General features: G+C 57.1%; 1 protein-coding gene across 2 annotated transcripts in view; it reads left to right on the forward strand.

Annotated features, from left to right (window-relative positions):
* Nucleotides 1–652: 652 nt before the first annotated feature.
* Nucleotides 653–17,458, forward strand: part of ADARB1 (adenosine deaminase RNA specific B1) — a 78,538-nt gene continuing 61,732 nt past the window's right edge. For both annotated transcript variants that reach the window (XR_004289064.1, XM_032357218.1), the window contains exon 1: nt 653–782. The gene's annotated coding sequence lies outside the window, so the exon portion shown is untranslated. The remainder of the gene's footprint in view (nt 783–17,458) is intronic.

Genomic DNA, 17,458 nt, shown 5'->3' on the forward strand with positions numbered 1-17,458 from the left:
GCTGGTCTTCTGGGCGCCCACTCGGGGACTTACTCACTCTTCCCCGTGGGCGCAGCTCTGCGCCGGGGAGGCTGCACCCTGGACTCTCCCCTCATGCGGATATCGGTTTGTTTCTCTAAAAGGAAGTGTCGACATTGCGTGTTTAGGTTTTGTCAGTATATAAGCATGTTGACATGCTCCCTTTAATGAGCTGTGAGTTGAGAACATCTGTGCCGAGAGGAAGTGGCGTGGCGACGTTTCTATGACACACGCGTGGCCAGTGTCTTCGAAGCCCAGGCGGGAAGGGCCGGGGAGGCCTGCTTCTGTGCGTTTCTGATGTCTGTACGCATGCTTGGGTGCGTGCCACATGTGTGCATGTGGCCTTTTATCTTCCCGAAGATGACAGGTGCGCAGGGGTTTCCCCGGAGGCCTCCCTCCGCAGCTCGTGGGTCGGCGCACGCTTCCATCCGGACGCGGCCAGCGCGGGCGTGCACACCTGCCTCTCGTGAGCGTCAGGGTGGAGGTGAGGCTCATGGCTGTGCACCTGCTGAGGACACCAAAAATGACTCAAGCTTCTATTTAGAATGAGGACTTTTAATTAACAGTGTTTATTATTAGAATTCTCATCTGAAGTGTTGAGCGGGTGAAGTGATTGGGTCTTTCTCTTGCACAGAGTGAAGTCTCTCCAGCCGGGCATGGTGAGCTCCGGGAGTGACTGAAGGAGACGGGTCCCTTGGCCCCGCCTGCACCTGGGCCGCTCTGCCCAGGGTCCGAGCAAACTCAGACGCTACACAAATCTAAAGGTAAGGTACAAACTTGCAAAATCCTGCTGATGTCTGATGGACTAAAAAACACCTTTTGCTTGATGTAAACTGATGAATTAAGGCTGTTTGCCTCTTCAAGTGTGTTTTCTTAGTAACTTACAGCCCAGATCGCCGGCTGGGCTCGTCATCTCCGGGGACTTCTTGCAGGGCCAGCGCCGCTCGGGGTCGGTGCGCTGCTGCCCCCCCGTGGCTGTGTGGCCAAGAGCGGCCCCGGCGTCCTGGCTCCACCGGGTGCCGCCGTGCCTCCTGCCCGGCACCGAATTACGCTTGCTGGAAGCTTTTTACCGTATGTTAGTGCCTTTGAGGTGATTAAAGGAAAACTTATTTAGTACTTACTTGTTTGGTGACTATTATGTGATTCAGCATCTGATTTTGAGAGAAATTGAGGCAAATTTAAAGTCCCGTTGAAGTTAATCCTAAGATTAATTTGCGGCTGTGGAGTGACTAATTCGACGAAGTTGGGTTTTCAACATCCAGGAGGACTTGTCTTGGGGAAGAAGCATGAGGAAGTCGCCGTGGAGGCCGCTGGACGCCCGTGCTGGCTCCCCGTGCCGCAGAGGCTGACAGGCGGCCGGCGACTCGGGCGACCGCCGCAGGAGGGGGCGCTGAGCTCCCGGTGGGCAGGGGGTGCCCGCCGTCTTGGGGGGGTGCAGGTGCACCCACGTCTGCTGGTCGTTTCGAAGTCTGGACGTGTCGGGAGCGTGAGGTGACGAGCTCCCAGGGGAAGGGAAGGTTTGCTCTCTAACCGCAGGCCCCATCCCCACCCCTTCTGGCCCAAGAGCCCTGAAAGCGCGGAAGGGGTGAAGTTCTGGTTATTTCCATCTGCCGTGCCGGTGGGGGTGCCTTCAGCCCCAGCTCTTCTGTGAGCCGGATTAGGGGCATGAAATCAGCGTCCCTGTAGCTAGAGGGTGTGGACAGGTGGTGAGTGGCCCCGAGCGGCTGAGTCTGCGGGAAGCACCGTCCCTCCGTGTCGCTGGGGCCGTGCAGTCGGCGACAACCTACATGTGGTGCCGAGGCAGTGAGCACCACAGTCGCTGTGTCCCGTATGCCAGACGGCAAGTATTTCTGTCCCATGAAGCGTGCACCGGGGAAATGAATTATTCGTGATCCGTAGAAATAAATGGTCCTTGAAGGCATAGGAGCAATACCGAGGCCTGAAGGAGGGCCGCGGAGCACGTGCTGCGGAGCGAGGGCCGAGCAGTGGGCAGCACAGCGACTCGAGGCCCCTTCCACGGGCGCTCCTCCGTGGCTGTTCCCGCGGCAGAGGAGAGAGGTCGTATTTCTCCCATAAAATGAAAGCTGATTTGGCAACACATAGTCTGACGTATGACACCTTTCCTTTTCCAGGGTGGTTTGGGAAGAAAAGTAAGCCCGAAAGCTTCTGGCCGGCCCGAGCCTTTGCCTGGGTGTGCTACTGGCCCACAGCCCACCAGGCCCTGCGGCTTCCCCAGAAGCCCAAGGCGCCTGGCGACCCCACAGCGCATAGCTTCATTTAGTTCCATGTGTGCTTGCTGCTTTTGCCTGCCTCGAAGAGATGGAGTTGTTTCTTGTGTCTTCTTTTCTAAAAATTTTAAAAGATTTTATCTATTTATTTGGCAGAGAGAGAGCGCACACGCAGGCAGACGGGGGTGCAGAGGGAGAGGGAGAAGCAGGCTTCCTGCTGAGCAGGGAGCCCGGCCACGATGACGCGGGGCTCGACCCCAGGACCCCGGGATCATGACCTGAGCTGCAGGCAGACGCTCCACCGACGGAGCCCCCCAGGCGCCCTGTTTCATGTGTCTTACACGTGAGTGTCTGCCGCGGTTGGGGCAGCTGGGGTTTCGCCTGAGGACCCCTGCAGTGTCTCCCCGGGGGCTCCCCCACGAGAGGGGCTGGGAAGCCACCACGCTTGTGCTTCTCATCACCACCACACCCGGACACTTTTCTGGAACAAATATTTATGAACTCCCCCGTGGTGCTCTGAGTGAGGATGACAGAAGGCGCTACTTTGTATCATTCTCACCATACAATTTTAAAGAGGCATATAGTGCCCACGCCCAGTAAAAGAGAAATTACGAGCGCATAATACAGGCCCCTTGAGTCATCCAGTGCGCGGCACCCGGTACTCAGGCTCGGCTGCTGGCCGGGGACACCGAGGCGTGCCCTGTGGTGCCGGCACCTGCGGCTGGTGGCTCACCTCCGGCTACACCTGCAGCCTGGGGCGGTTCCGAAGGACGCTGGCTCGCTCTTGCCTGTCCCCATGTGGCTGTTCCGTGTTTGCACGGTCAGGTGTGCAAAGACCAGAGAAACGCCTCGTGCTTCAATGTAAGACCCAGTGGGGGTCTGGGCTGGGGAGCTGTCTTCCCCACCGCGTCAGTCCTTTGGTGCAGGAGGCTTCTGTGTTTCTGGGACCGCCCTGCGTGTCCCCGTGGTGCCCTCGCCTGCAGAATGCCGGAAGCACCCAGCTCGTTGGTGAGCGGCCAGCAGGAGGGTGTTCCCTGTGAGCCTTGGGCCCAGAGTCAGCGGCAGTACCGGGTGGTGTCCCGGACGGCTGTCCCATGGGGCTGTCCCGCAGGGCCTCCCGCGCTGTGTCTCCAGCTCACGGTGGAGGCAGCAGCGGGCTCCCGGGGAGCAAGTGACGCGGGTGTCCACGTGACAGTAATCCAGGTGGCATGTCCCACCAGTGAGGGCTGTTGCGGTGAAGGTTAACGCTGCAGTGGCACCAAGCTTTGGATTTTTTTTTTTTTTAAGATTTTATACATTTATTTGACAGACAGAGATCACAAGTAGACAGAGAGGCAGGGTGGGGGTGGGGGGGAGAGGCAGGCTCCCTGCCGAGCAGAGAGCCCGACCTGGGACTTGATCCCAGGACCCCGGGACCATGACTGGAGCCGAAGGCAGCGGCCCAGTGAGCCACCCAGGCGCCCCGAGCTTTGGATCTTTATGGATCATGGCAATAGCTTGACCCTTTTTCCTTTAAAGTGGTCTCGCGTTTGAGGAACTGTTGGGCACAGATGACGCCTCCATTTAGAAGCGTTCCTGAACTTTCCCGGACAGAGTCTGGCTGCAAATGAGCTGTGATTCTCTTTTTCTGGCATTGGTCACTGTCCCCGAGAAGGTGTCTCTGTGGGTCTGGCCTGGCTCACGGGCCTTCGCCGGACAAGGTGTTGTGTCTCTGCGGTGCTGCGAGCTCAGACCCACGGCAGTCGCTGCAGTGGGAGACACGTCCTGCCAGAGTTCCTGCCTCGGGGATGCTCTTCCAGCCGCGCCGCCGGCACTCGTGGGCTCTTGTGCGGTGGAACTGGGGAGCCGGAGTGGACGCGGCCGGCCGGGGTGAAGCTCTGCATCTCGTCGCGACCTTGGCTTGGATGGCCCCTGCGGGGCACCATGGCCCGCCCTGGGCGTGTGGCGAGAGGCGGAGCTGCTTCCAGGGGCGCGATGGTCCCCCAGACCCCGCTGAGCTTCCCGCATCCGGGGAGGGTCCGTGGGGAACCCGCGCCCCGGGGCAGGCGCTCCCGCCCAGTGTGGCGCGGTCCCTGGAGACGCAGGGCGCTTGGTGGGCGGCCGCCGGCCCTGCTCCGGCGCGTGAAGCCAGTGGGACGGTGCTTCAGCCGGCGGGAGGCACTGTGGGCCATGCGGGCCGCGAGGCTCCCCGCCCGGAGAAGACGGAGCTTTCTGCGGAGGCTCTTCCCAGGGCGGCGCTCGCAGGGACCCCGGCGCCCTGTGGGCCGCGTCACGCTGAACGGAGGGAAGGCAAGCGGATGGGCTCCTTGCCAGACCCGCGTCCACGGGCAGGTGCCAGCAGGTGCCGGCGCCCCCACCACAGCTGCGCGGAGGAAGCCGGCGCCGCGGGCCTCCCTCCGGGCTCTGGGATCTGGGGGCCGGAGCATGGGAGGACCGAGGGTGGCTTCCCTTCTGGACGTCTCGAGGAGGGGTCAGGGGTCTCGTGCTCACTGCAGAGCTGCTTTAGAGGCCTGGGAGGGGGGCTGGGACCTCGCGGGACAGAGGTATCTGCTGCTGCCCTGACAAAAGTGGGGGCAAGAGGGAGGTGGCTTCCTGGGCTGCAGCGGTACCCACCGGGAGGGTGCAGGGCTGTTTTCTGTGGGACGGGAGCACCGGGCAGGGGCGCTGCCGAGCAGGGGCTCGTGGGGCACTCCAGCCACCCGGTGCGTCTGTGACTGTGGGAGGGGGCGTGGTGGGGGGGTAGAGCGGAGGGAGAGGGTAGGGGTGTGGGAGGGCAGGGCAGGGCCTGGGTGGATGCCTGTCCCGTGGGGCCCACGCCGGGGCTGTGTTGTATCCGTTTTTATCCAAGTGATGCCTTCATAGGCAGGTCACCTAATTCAGGCTTTTGATGAAAATCGGCCATCCGTAGCCTTCACTTTCCTCTGATGTTTTTAAAAAGTTGTAGATATTTATACCTCGGGGTTGGTCAGTGTTTGGACCCGCTGCCCGTGACAGCGCCGCAGTGCAAGGGGTCCCCGGAGGGAGGGCTGCCCCGCACAGCAGCCATGCTCGGGCTCACGGGCTGGGTGAGGTCCCAGCTGTCCCGGCCCGACTCTGCTCTGTGTGTGGCCCGTCACGTGTGAGCTCACCTGCTGCTCCCCTACGGCGACAGAGTGTGCGCGGATGACAGAGTGTGCGTGGATGCCGTCTCGGGAGGTTCCCAGAAGCCTCCACGTCACACTTCTGTGCTCATCCCAGCAGACACGACTTCAGTCCCATGACACGGCCAGTCCCAGGGGGCTGGGAGTGTCATTCTTGGTGACGCGGCACGTGGGTGCTCTGCATCAGAGGAAGGAGGGAGTGGATGTTGGGATGAAGGTGGCAGTCCCTGCCGTACTTTCGTTTCTAAATAATAACTTTGCTGGTTTGTGATTTATATATTTTAGACGTTATCTGTTGACGTTCAGTTCAGATACCAGCAGCTTGAGCTCACGTCACCCTTTTTTTGCCCTTCTTTGTTGTGTTATGTGGGAATGCTTTTGGCTGAAAGTCCCAGAATGCATGACCTACGGTGCCTTACAGAGTGGGGATTTATTCCTTCACTTCATCGTGAAGAATGCAAACTCAGGTTTTTGCTAGAGTTGGTTGATAGTGCAGCCGTGTCAGAGGTCTGGATCTGTGTCTCACTGGTTCTCCTAACCCTTCTCTCATGGTGCACTGTGGCTGCTGAAGCTCCAGCCATCACATTTGTAGTCAATGCAACAATAACTGGGAATGGTCAGGCAGCATGGCCCATGTCTGTCCTTTACATCGGGGCATTCCAGAAACCTCCATCATACTTTCATTTATAGCTTCTTATCTAGCACTGTATCCTGTGGCCAACTGTTGTCCCAAGGGACCCTGAGAACATGAGTGTCTGACTCTTGTAGCACCCCTGGTGAAGGGGGGGAGCACAGGGCCAGGCAGCCCGGACTGGCAGCCATGCTCTTGTACTGCTTGTCCGAGGAAGCGGTTCTTAACCCTGGAGCTCAGGCTGCCTCCCAGCGGCCCGCTGCGTCAGGCGCGTGCAGACACCGGCCCTGCCCGTCACCTCCTTCTCACTCTGCTGCTCCGCAGGTCTGGGTCCGGCCCGCTTTCCTCCTTTTACATAATCGAAGCAGAAAACTTTATTTTCTGTTCTGTCACCATGCGTCAGTCCGTTTCCAATTCGTAAGTGGTGTTTGTGTTATTACGAGGAGTAAGTGTTCATTAGAGTCAAGTAAAATGTGTGTGGTCATACTCCCTCGCCGCCGTGTGCACACTCCTCTTCTAGCTCTCTCTGCGCATGGTGGACTGTCATGTCACGCTTGAACATACCTTATCATTGGATCGATCGTGCCTTTCTGGTGCACGTTTCCTTTTCCTGAAGCTCACGACGATGCGGCCGGAGGAACAAAGCGGGCAGGAGCGTGGCCCTCCCCGTGGCAGCCCTGCGTCCCCAGGCCCCCTGCTCGGCCCCCGCGCCCAGCCTCCTGGTGTGTGCGCCGGGGGTGGCAGGGGTGCTGCAGCAGCCCTACGGGCACGCGGGGGCCGGTCTGGGCACGGCTGCCCGTGGAGCGCGTGTCGTGTCCTCGTCGGGTGAGGACCCGCACGCTCCATTACTCCCAAGCCTTGTCCGCTCGTTCTGTTCGCTGGAACACATTCCTTCCTTCTTCCTGAAATCTGTGTGTTTTCTGTCTTACCTCGAACCGAGACCGGATTTCTGTGTTCTTCAGCTGCACTAGCTGAGGTAGGATTTACACAGGACAAACGTCACCTGCTTTGCCGCGTTCTGACAAGTGTGTGTGGTTAGCACGGCCCCCGCTGCAGCCAAGACATGGGCCCCGCCCCCCCGGGGGTCTTGGTTGTTCATGGCCCCAGCGGGGCCTGGTCTGAGTGCGCATCCCGGCGGCAGGGCGGGCTCCTGTGATCCCCCGAGTCGCCGGCCCCGCGAGCGGACGACTCACCACTAGGCGGTGCTGTGGGACCGCGCCGGGACGCCCAGCTGCGGCCCCATCTCCGGTTTTCCAGGCATTTCCTCTGTGAACCCCGATGCTGGGCTCCTTCTGAAAAGCTTCTGCTTAATGGCTTTATTAGGACCGTTTTTAGAGAACCCGGGAGGTCAGGGTACGGAGCATTTGTAACTGATTTGGTTCAGTGAGTGGTAGGATTTGTAAATTAGATTTTATCAGTTTATAAATTTAACAATGATTAATTGAGTCTGTGGAGGGGCCTGGAAGACACAATTTCATACATCTGTGCCAGTATTTAGAAAATCAGTACTTTGTACAGTTTACGTGTAACATGATGATGTGATTTTACTATTTTAGAACAGGCAAGATAAAATGCAAAAAAGCCTATCCCACCAAGCTCTGAATGTGTGGCGGTAAAACCCAGCAGAGTTCGTTTTGAAGGTCTGATGGCTTCGTCCAGCGACCCCTGAAGGAGCCCCGGGAGCCAGGGAGCCGCACAGATGAGAGACCGTCTGGGCAGGAGGGAGCGGGACAAGGACGCCAACCCAGGAGGGCCCGGGCTGGCTGGGCAAGGCCACGCTCCTTCAGGGGACCGTGGGGCCTGCCGGACAGATGACCTCCCTTGTGCCCGCCCAGTGACTCCTGATGGACATCGGGCTCCCACTTCTGGGCGAGGCCGTAGATATGATTGGGTGACATCTCAGTTTGGTGACCTGGGGCTCAGGCTAAGTGTGTCCATTTTGGGGCCGGTTGTCTTGTCTTTAGTCGTGCTGACAGGTTGCCGGTTTTAGTAAGAGAAGAGCGGTTTGTGGACGTGTGTGTCTGACATGCACTGCAGAGTAATGTCAGTATTTGAGTTTTAAACTCTCCCTTCTGTGAACCCGGTCTTGCACCTACTGGACCTTTACTGGCCGAAGGTCAGTCCCGTTCCCACTCTGCCGTCCTGTCCTTCTGCACTGCTTGTTCTTCTCTGGCGGGGCAGCAGCGGGGACCGGGTCCTGGGGGGCCGGCCTGGCCAGGCAACTGCTAACATCTGGGATGTCATCCAGGGGCGAAAAAGTCCTGACTCCGATTCTGCCCACGAGGCACAGAATTCTGGGATTCTAGATGGGGGGGAGGTCCAGTGTGTAGAGTTGCCTCTGGGCAGAGGGTTGGGGGTGACTGCTACAGAACCCCCCCTCAGTGTTGGTCCAGGGTGCACCCCACTCTGCAGGCTCAGGGTGATGGGCCGCTTCCTGCCCACCACGGGCCTCGTGGCTTAGAGGTGGCTGTGGGTCCTCGAGGGCCGTGTGCACCTGCGTCTGTACAGACAGGACATGAGGCCCGGGGGCCGCCTGCCCCAGGACCCTGGACTTGGTCGTGGAGGTGCGACGACACGTGTCAGGGTCTCGGAACACCCCCACCCCCACCTGCTGTTTGAGCAGCGTCTCAGAACTCAACGTCGGGGTCACAGTGCCCTTCTCCTAGAACGGGGATGTCCCCCTCACTGTCCTCTGGCCTGACTCGAGCTCCTCAGTGGTTAGGTTCTCTCGGTCTAGACTCCCTTAGAATTCTTTCTTCTTGGATTTCAGGGATGTTGCTGAGAAAAACACGACTTTTCTTTGCTTTTTATCACCTTTTGCACACGCGGGGCGTCTTCGAGTGGCCGATTCGGATTTTTATTTCTAGGACGTCTTCTTCCATCCTAACGAGTGTTTTCCTGGTTTGCGTGTTCGGGTCTGCGGACCCACAGGTTGTGTGGCTTTGGCTCTGCGCTCCGCGGACCCACAGGTTGTGTGGCTTTGGCTCTGCGCTCCGTGGGTCCAGGTCTTCGTGTCTGGTCCCTTGTTATGGTTTTCCTCTCCGTTGACTCTCGTTGGAGTCTGCAGTCACACGCGTCCCTGTCCTGCGCTTCTTGTTCGCACTGAGGTGTGTGCTCCTTCCTTTCTCCGCACGTGTCCGAGTTAGAAGCAGCCTGACGTCCCCCGCAGAGACACGCGGCTGGCCAGAGGTTTTCTACCCCAGACTGAGTAAAGTCACTTTGTCTTCTTTGAAGGACCAACCAGTTCTACTTTATATTTCAAGAGGTTTGTGTTTCGTTTTTTTTTCATGTTCAGTAATAATAAGCGTTATTTTTAAAGGCTGCTTCAAAAACTCATCTTTAAAGAAATACCTGTTTGAACCATGGCTACGCATTGCATATGCCAGTTTAGTTTCAAATTTATATTTAGGCTTGATCATAGCATTTCTTTCTGAGTTTTCTTCGGTGCGTAGCACGGGTTCAGAGCTCTCCCTGGCAGCCCTGGGCCTGCTGGATGGGAGTTCCCGTCGCCAGCATCCATCCGCGGGCCACCTGGCCCACCCACGGGCCACCGCCCGTGGCTGCTTCCTTAGCTCTAGGTAGCTTTAGGCTTCAGGAGCTAATTTTAGGGCCTTCAATTTAAGTGCCTTTTTTCCCCCTGCCAAATCCAACATCTGCTGTACTTATTTGAGAAATGTATGTTCTGATTTTAATTTAAAATTCCTTGATAGAGTTACTGTAAAAGAAAATGGAAAAAGCTTAATTGAATTTACGATCTTAATTGAGCGGAGGAATTTTGTGAGCAGACGTAAACTATACTTATCTCCATCTGTTTGAACCCATTTTCATATAGGAAATAAAGATGTGTTAATTTAAAGAAATATGTATGTGTTACTTTGACTTAAAGTTGTGAGGAATCGTAACATATAAAGAAGTAGAATCGAGCAGTCATGGTTTTGCTTTAATGGGCGGCATTGGAGTGAAGAGCTCGGGCCTCGGGTTCCAAGTGTCCCGGATTCTGAAGCGTGTTCTGCTGCTTACACGGTGTGTGACCTTGGGTGAGCTGTTCTGCCCTGTGGCCGAAGGGCTCCTTTTTATAAAGCGGCAGTGCTGACGGAATGATAGTGGCCAGAGCTCGCTGGGCACCGTGTCCTGCACCGTCTTCTCTTGACCCCCCAGCGAGCCTGGGGCAGGTCCTGTCACTGCCTTCTGTGTTGTACTGAGGAGTCTGAGGAACCAGGAGGGTAAGAACTTGCCCAAAGTTCCCGGGCTAGCGGGGGGTAGGGTGGGCCTTGGACCACACAGACTTGCTTTGGGCTTTGTGCTGGTTAGTTACTGCTGGCTGTAATCACGGTCACACTGTACAGCTGTATGGACTGTGCACTGCACAGCTCCATTCAAAGACTTGAGTGACATCCTTGATGGCTGTAAAACAGATGGCGGCTGTTTCTAGGCTGCCCCTTGCGCAGGCAGTTCAGAGGCTGGCGTTTGTGAGGTGTAAGTGAGCTGACCTGTGTGTGGTATCTGGGAGGGACAGTTCCTGGTAAAGTTGTCCTCCACACTGTGCTGTAGTGGCTGCTCCCTTGCAGGCTTCTGCCCATCCTTCCCGTCCCGTCACTGCCCGCGGTGGTGCCGTAGTGGCCCAGTCCTGGCTTCTTCTCCTGGGCTCTATCTGTACTCGTGACCTGGTGTGTCAGCCACGTGCACTTCTATCAGCCTCGGACCCTGGGTCTGCCCACCGTCTCTTCCTGGGCATCTGCATTGTCTCTGACTTCAGACAGCAAACTGGACCCCTGGTTCTTCACCCCACCCGAAGTCTTCCCATCTCTCGAGACTCTCGGGCCACAAGCCCTGGCCATCCTGTGTCTTCTCTTCCCTTCTAGGCCACCTGTCTGCTGTCCCTTAGCATGTGTCCAGGTTGGTTATTTCTTGCCTCTGCCATCGTGTGCCCTGAGCCATCGGGTGTGTCCGCACCGGTCTCCTGACAGGACCCCCTGTGTTAGCCCTCGCCCCGCATCGGTTCTTCAACAGTGGCCAGAGGCTAGGACCAGGCTAAAGCTCCTGGGCAGAGGGACTGCCAGGTCCCTGCACTGGCCCAGAGTGCCCAGAGCTGGCCTTTGGACCTCCTGGTTTTCACCTCTGCCAGTCTGGCCTCCTGGCTGTTCCTGGGCTGTGCCCGCTGCTGCCACGGAGCCTTTGCCTGTGTTCCTCGACACTGTCTTCCAGGTGCCTCCTGCCAGTTCCTTGGACCGTCACGTGTGTGCTTCCCTGCTGTCATCCTCAAGACCCAGAGAGACCGCTGCCCTCCCGCGCCAGTCACCTTCTGGGGTGACACCTACTCCCTCTGACATACGAGGCCAGTCGACGGCTTGTGGGGCCCCTTGTCGCCTGTCTCTCTTCCCTGCATGAGCAGAAGTTGCTTTTGTTCCCTGGTGTGTTGCCAGCACCTGCTCAGGCCTGGCCCTCACTTAGCCGGTGCTCACTGTTCGTTGAAGGAATGGATATTTGCTGTTTTCATGCTAACAGATCGAGGCACTTTAATATTAAGTAGTGCCACAATTTCCCATGTGTTGATTCTATGTGGTAATAACAGACTCATTTCACAGACTTTAGAGTTCTAATGGAATCAACTCCTTTTTCTCTTATAAGAGAAAAATAGTTGTTATGAGTTTTTTTCATAAATTAATGTTCTAGGAACATTAAATTTCAGAGTCTTTACTCTGAGGACATGGATAAAAATAAAATTAATGAGGTACCAGGAACGTCAGATGCTACATGGTGTAGGGCTTTTTATGACATTCTCCTAGAATTCGGTACTGTTAACTCGCAAAGACGCGGCCGCGGAAGTCAGAAGCGGGTGTACTTGTGGGACAGCGAGTAGGACACAGCACGGAGGACACGGGGAGATGGAGAGGAGAAGGGAGCGGGGGGAGATCGGAGGGGCAGACCCACGATGAGACGGTGGGCTCTGAGGAACTCGCTGGGGGTTTTGGAGGGGCGGGGAGTTGGGTGAGCCGCGCGGTGGGCATTGAGGAGGCTCGGATCGCACGGGGCACTGGGTGTGCTGCATACACAGTCTTGGAACACACACGAAATTAAATTAAATTTAAAAAACAAAAGAAATGGATGTACTTTTACAGTTGCAGAAAAGATCTTCAAAGTATCTCTTTAAATTATGAACTGTCGGTTCGGTCATTGCAGAGACCGTATCTGGGCACTGAGTCGCTGCCGTTCTGCTGGCAACTCCTTGATTCTCGTGAACGCAGGATTCTGTTTTTATGCTTTTCTTAAGTGATCGTGAAGGTAGAAAGAATCGGAAAGAAGGAAGAAACAACTGAGAGGCGCAGAGCCGGGACCTCACGTCGAGTTGGGGAGCGTCCCCATGGGGCTTGTCCTCGGCAGCGGTGCAGGCCCCCCCGAGGCTGGGGCCCTGTGGGCCTGGTCGTGCTCGTGGATTCTCGGCTTCTCTGACTTTCAGGAAAGCAGAAAACACAGCACTTGTCACGGCAGGAAGCTCTGCTGTGCGCTGGCTGGTGTCCTGTGAGGAGGGACCCGTGATGAGTGTGGGGCGGGAGACTACGGGCGACGGCTGTCTCATCGAGCGCGTCGTGAGCGCGCAGAGCGGGTGCGGGAGAAGGCCGCGCAGGGCGGTGGTCGGGGGCCAGCTGGCCTTTCGTTTTATAGCCCGTATGTGCCCTTTAGTTAGAAGGAAATGAAGCAGACTTGGTTCTGTCCGACCGTGCTGGCCTCGAGAATGGTACCGCTGTCCCGCTTGTCCCCACGGGAGGGTAGTTTATTACATCATGGGGAGGGAGGCCAGAGCCATCGAAAGATTTTACTACTCACGTTTTCCTGGAGGAGGAGCCGTGCCATGCAGGGCCATATGGGGAGCATTGGTCTTGGTCTGGAGGCAGAAAGAGCGAGGGGAAGGCCTAGGTAGGCCAGAGTCTTCTTGGGGTTTCCATAGGAAGGGCAGGGCAGGGCAGGGCACGGAGACCGCTTACGACCGGCAGTTTGAAGAACTATGGCAGGTTCTGCGTGGTCTGGTTGCCTGGTACCTGACCCTGGAATGATTCAGGGCAAGGGCAACCCTGGCTTGACGTGACAGTGACAAGAGGAAGTGAGGGGGTCGTGTGCATAGGAGGATGCAGTCCTGGCTGAGCCCTGGCGGGGGGGCGTCTCTCCCTGCGTGTGGAAGGCTCCCATATGCTAGAGTATCAAGAGACAGAAAATACAGGAGATAGGACTTTCCCCGTGACAAATGTGTGCCAACGAGACAAATACAGCCTCTGAGACAGCAGGTAGAGCAGCAGCCCCCACTGAGAACACGGCGCAGCTGACCCAGGACACCAGGACACACAGACGTCCAGACGTCCAGACGGTACCAGCAGAGGGTCTCCCGGCAAACCCACCGCTGTGGCTTTCATCGCGTCAGCTTTCATTTCCAAATTCATGTGTAAGGACGGCAGATCTCCTGGGCTTGGTTTGCTGCGTTTCCACCTGCTGGGGCCGGAGGAGCTGCACACGGGCTAGCCTTTTGGCAGTTGTGCCACTGGGCCTGGACGCACTGCCGGCCCCGTGCTTGCTGGGGCATTCGGGTCAGGGCAGCCGGCCTCTCACGCCAGCGCCCGACTTCCCGGCTTTATGGTTTCAGGTCGCCCTGATTCATGCTCTGGGAACTTTAGATCTAGGAGCGTATGCAAGCTTTTCACTTTGCAAGTTTTTCTTTTTATGAATTGTGGTGTGTCGTGATGTGAAACATTTTTGTCTCCTTTAGGTCAGGGTTATGATGGAGATGGAGAAATTAAAATTTTCTCCTTTCCAGGGCGCAGAGAGGAAGCCTGTGCCAGTTTGTTCTGGCCCTGAGGTGGCTCACCAGCGCTGTGCCTGTGCCTGGGGCAAGGTGGGCCCCCACCGGGAGGGAGACCAGATCCCAGTGAAAACCCTGATGCAGAAAGAGAAAACATTGAAAATGGGAGTGTCTCTGATAGCGGGGGACACATTCCCTGTTTTTACCTGATGTCTTCGAGCATTGTTTCCCCAGATGGTCTCGTCCTAAGGGATCTGGGCTCCAGACAGCTCCTTATCGCTTACCTCTTATAAAAACGGTCTGTGTTTGATCCGATCCGGACTCTCCGAGACTCTGAGAGCGCTGGGCTCTCTCCCATGGGTCAGAGGGTTCCAGAAGTTGCAGCTCTGTTCTCAAATCTTGCTTCCTTGGTTCAGCTCCCATCAGGAGAGCCCTGGGGCCAGTGCCCATAGCTGTGTAGACCCGCCTGCGCCAGTGCGCTCCGGCTCGTCCTCGGCGTCTGCAGCCAGTTACGCACGGCGCGTGACCATTTGCAGGGTTAGGCACCTGACTTGTTTTGGCGCGTGGCAAGGGAATAATTAACAAAGAAACTCATGGAAAAAATACCCAAACAGATTTTAAATACAGTAAGTAACTTCGTATTTTAAAATAGGTCCAAAGAAATGTTCTTGTTTCTTGTTTAAAATAATTGAAGAGTGTTTACGTTTTCCTTTTCGTGTTTTGTTTTCCTTTCCTTTTCGTGGTTTCCTCCGTGGTTTCTTGGTTCTCAGGCCCCTGGATTGCTCTAGGATTCCTCTGTCGGGGATAGACTGCATCCGAACTCAGCAGAGGCTCCGAGCCCCCGAGTCCCAGGTGGCAGGCCGGCCGGCCGGGTGCTCGGTGCCGGCGGGGGCTTCCCCCAAGACAACCTGTCGCAGGAAGCACTGAAGCCTGTGGCGGCCGGCTGGAGAGAGGGAGGCTGTTGGATCTTGTTTTACCACAACCAGCTGCCGTGGGTATTTCAGGCCAGGCCTTTGCGGGCATGAGAAATGCAGAGCCGCAGGAGAGGGGGCACATCCCGGCCTGGTGGGCACCAGGCCCCAGCTCTCCTGCCCGTGCACTGGGCCCACACACTCCTCACGGGAGCCGTCTGGGTGTGGACACAGACAGTGGCCCGACCCGACGTCCCGGGGCCCGACCCGACGTCCCGGGGCCCCACGCCTGCTCCCCTCGCCAGATTGCAGGCTGACCTTTCCTCATCCTGCCCTAGCTTCCTTCCCGCGGCTCCGCTCTGTCCCGGACCTTCCCCTGCTCCCTGAGTGCGGCTGGCCTGGAGGCCGGCCCCGCACCATGCCGTGTCTCCGTGGCCCCCTCCCTCCCAAACCCAGCTCCCGAGCCGAGAGTTCTCTGCTTTGCTGAAGAATCTGCGCCATGTGTAGGGGAAGCCTTTGCCAGAAGCTTCTCTCCTGGTCCCAGCCCCAAGGCCATGACCACCTCCATGAGTTTGCGAGCGACAGAAACATACGGCCTCCAAGTCTGAAACACTGTCTGCTCTTTTATCCAAAGGATTCAAAATAAAATACATAATCAAGTTTAAAATATATAAAATTTGAATATATTTCTGTCAAAAATGCAAATCTTGCTAAACAACAAACCAAAACATTGTAATTTTTTCATGTTTTCAGAAAATGTCTTCACAATTATCTATTAAAAGTAAGTTACATAATGTGTTACCGTCAATATCAAATTTTTAAGACAAAAGTATTTAAAGAAAGCTGGATTTTTAATTTAGTACTTTGAAAATTTAGTTAAATGGTATGAATAATTTTAAGAAGAATGAAACTCGTGGCGATTCTGGTCACCCCGAGCGGTCTGGGCTTCAGCACACCGTGGGGAGAGGGACCGCTTCGTGGGGGAGAGCGCCTCTCTCTCAGGAAGGGGCCCTCCGCTTCGGCTGGGGCCTGCGCGAGCGTGTGGGCCTTTGGGGGACCGTGTAGGCAGGCGGCTGCTGGGGGGTCCTGGAAAGGGGCTTGGCTCTGCAAGAGAGAGGAGCTGGGCGACTTCGTTGTCTTCGCTCTCAGCCAGTCTCTCCCACGGACGTCCTCCCCCGTCCTGGCTCCCCCCGGCACAGCCCCTGATCGGCTGGCTTTCGGGTGCCGTGGTCTTTTGTTCCAAGGACACAGAGCCGTGATCTGGGATAGTGTCCCCCTGGGGCCTGATCCGTCTGTGTCGGACAGGAGGAGGTTGGGGCTGTGCGTTGTGCTGTGTCAGCCCTAAATGCTGGGTCCCGGACACAGTCCCCTGGGTGCAGGGGACTCCGTGAAGGTTCAGTGTCTGCCCGCCCGGGGTGCTGAGCCTGCGGAGGGGGACAAGCTGTTCCCCGGCGGAGGAGACAGCAGCACGTGGGCCGTCCGGTGGGCGCGGCAGGGAGGAGGAGCAGCCCCTGACCCAGGGCTCCTCTGGGCACCCGCACGCTTCGCGGGCACTTCTGTGGGTCCTGCGGCGGCTGGCCGCCGAGCCTCTGCGCTGCGTGCGGTGGCCCCGGGCTTTCCGCAGCTGTGTTTTGTGCGCTGTGCTCCTTCCCTGGTGGCTTCCCTCATTGCCGTGCGAGCTCTGTCTGTTTTCAAGGTGACAGAAGCCTTTCTAAGGCGAGACTTGGTGTGTTTCTGTGGGGATTCCTGTTCCCCTGGAAGGGGTCCCGGCACGTCTTTCACTCCTTCCCGCGGTGTTGTGTCCGGGAGTGCGCGGAAGGGTTAACTGTCACACGTCACTGCTGGGTGGTGTGCTCCGAAGGCATTGTGGTGTCCGCGAAGCCCTCATTCTGCAGTTTGAGCAATGAGCCCGGGACGGAGGAGGGGCTGCTTCCCCGAGCCGGTGGGGGGCCGGCCGCGCGTGCTGCCGCTCCGCGGTGGCCGGGGGCAGGGGCAAGGCTGGGGCCGGCCCGGGCTGGTTTCGCTCGTCTGTATGGCCTCGCTCATTGCCGGGACTTGGACCATGGGGACCTTCTTCAGCATCGCGGGGCGTCGCTGTAAACGGAGGCGGAAGAAGCGCTCTGAGAGGAAAGGTAACTCGTTTCGCTTTCATTCTAGAATGGGAAGTGCGGGACCTCACACGCGGAGGCGCTTTCTGGGACGGACGGCTTCCTAGGGAGCTCGTCTCCCGGTGCCGGCTCCTTCCCAGCAGCCCTTCTGAAGGGCCTCTGCTTTCTGTGCTGGCTTTTATAGGATTTGGGGCTAGTTTAAATGCAAAGGTTTTAAAAGACCCAGATAGAAGTCATTTTAGCTCCAGTGTTTGGAGTATATTCTAAGGAAGGTGTTTATGAAGCCTTAGACGGCTGTGGCTTTGGGTATCAATGATCTTTCCTCCTGGGACGGAGCCTTGTGGTGCCTTCTGCTGCCGTGCTTCACTCGTAACTTTTCTAACCTGAAAACTGCTCTTCAAGCGTGGAAATGAGGCTGTGGCAGCCGTTGTTAAAACTGCTTTTGAGGGGCGCCTGGGTGGCTCAGTGGGTTAGGCAGCTGCCTTCGGCTCAGGTCATGATCCCAGCGTCCTGGGGTCGAGTCCCGCATCGGGCTCCCTGCTCCGTGGGCAGCCTGCTTCTCCCTCTGCCACTCTGTCTGCCTGTGCTCACTCTCCCTCTCTCTCTGACAAATAAATAAAATCTTTAAAAAAA

The sequence above is a fragment of the Mustela erminea genome, chromosome 1 (genome assembly GCF_009829155.1).
Source record: "Mustela erminea isolate mMusErm1 chromosome 1, mMusErm1.Pri, whole genome shotgun sequence".
Taxonomy (NCBI): Eukaryota; Metazoa; Chordata; class Mammalia; order Carnivora; family Mustelidae; genus Mustela; species Mustela erminea.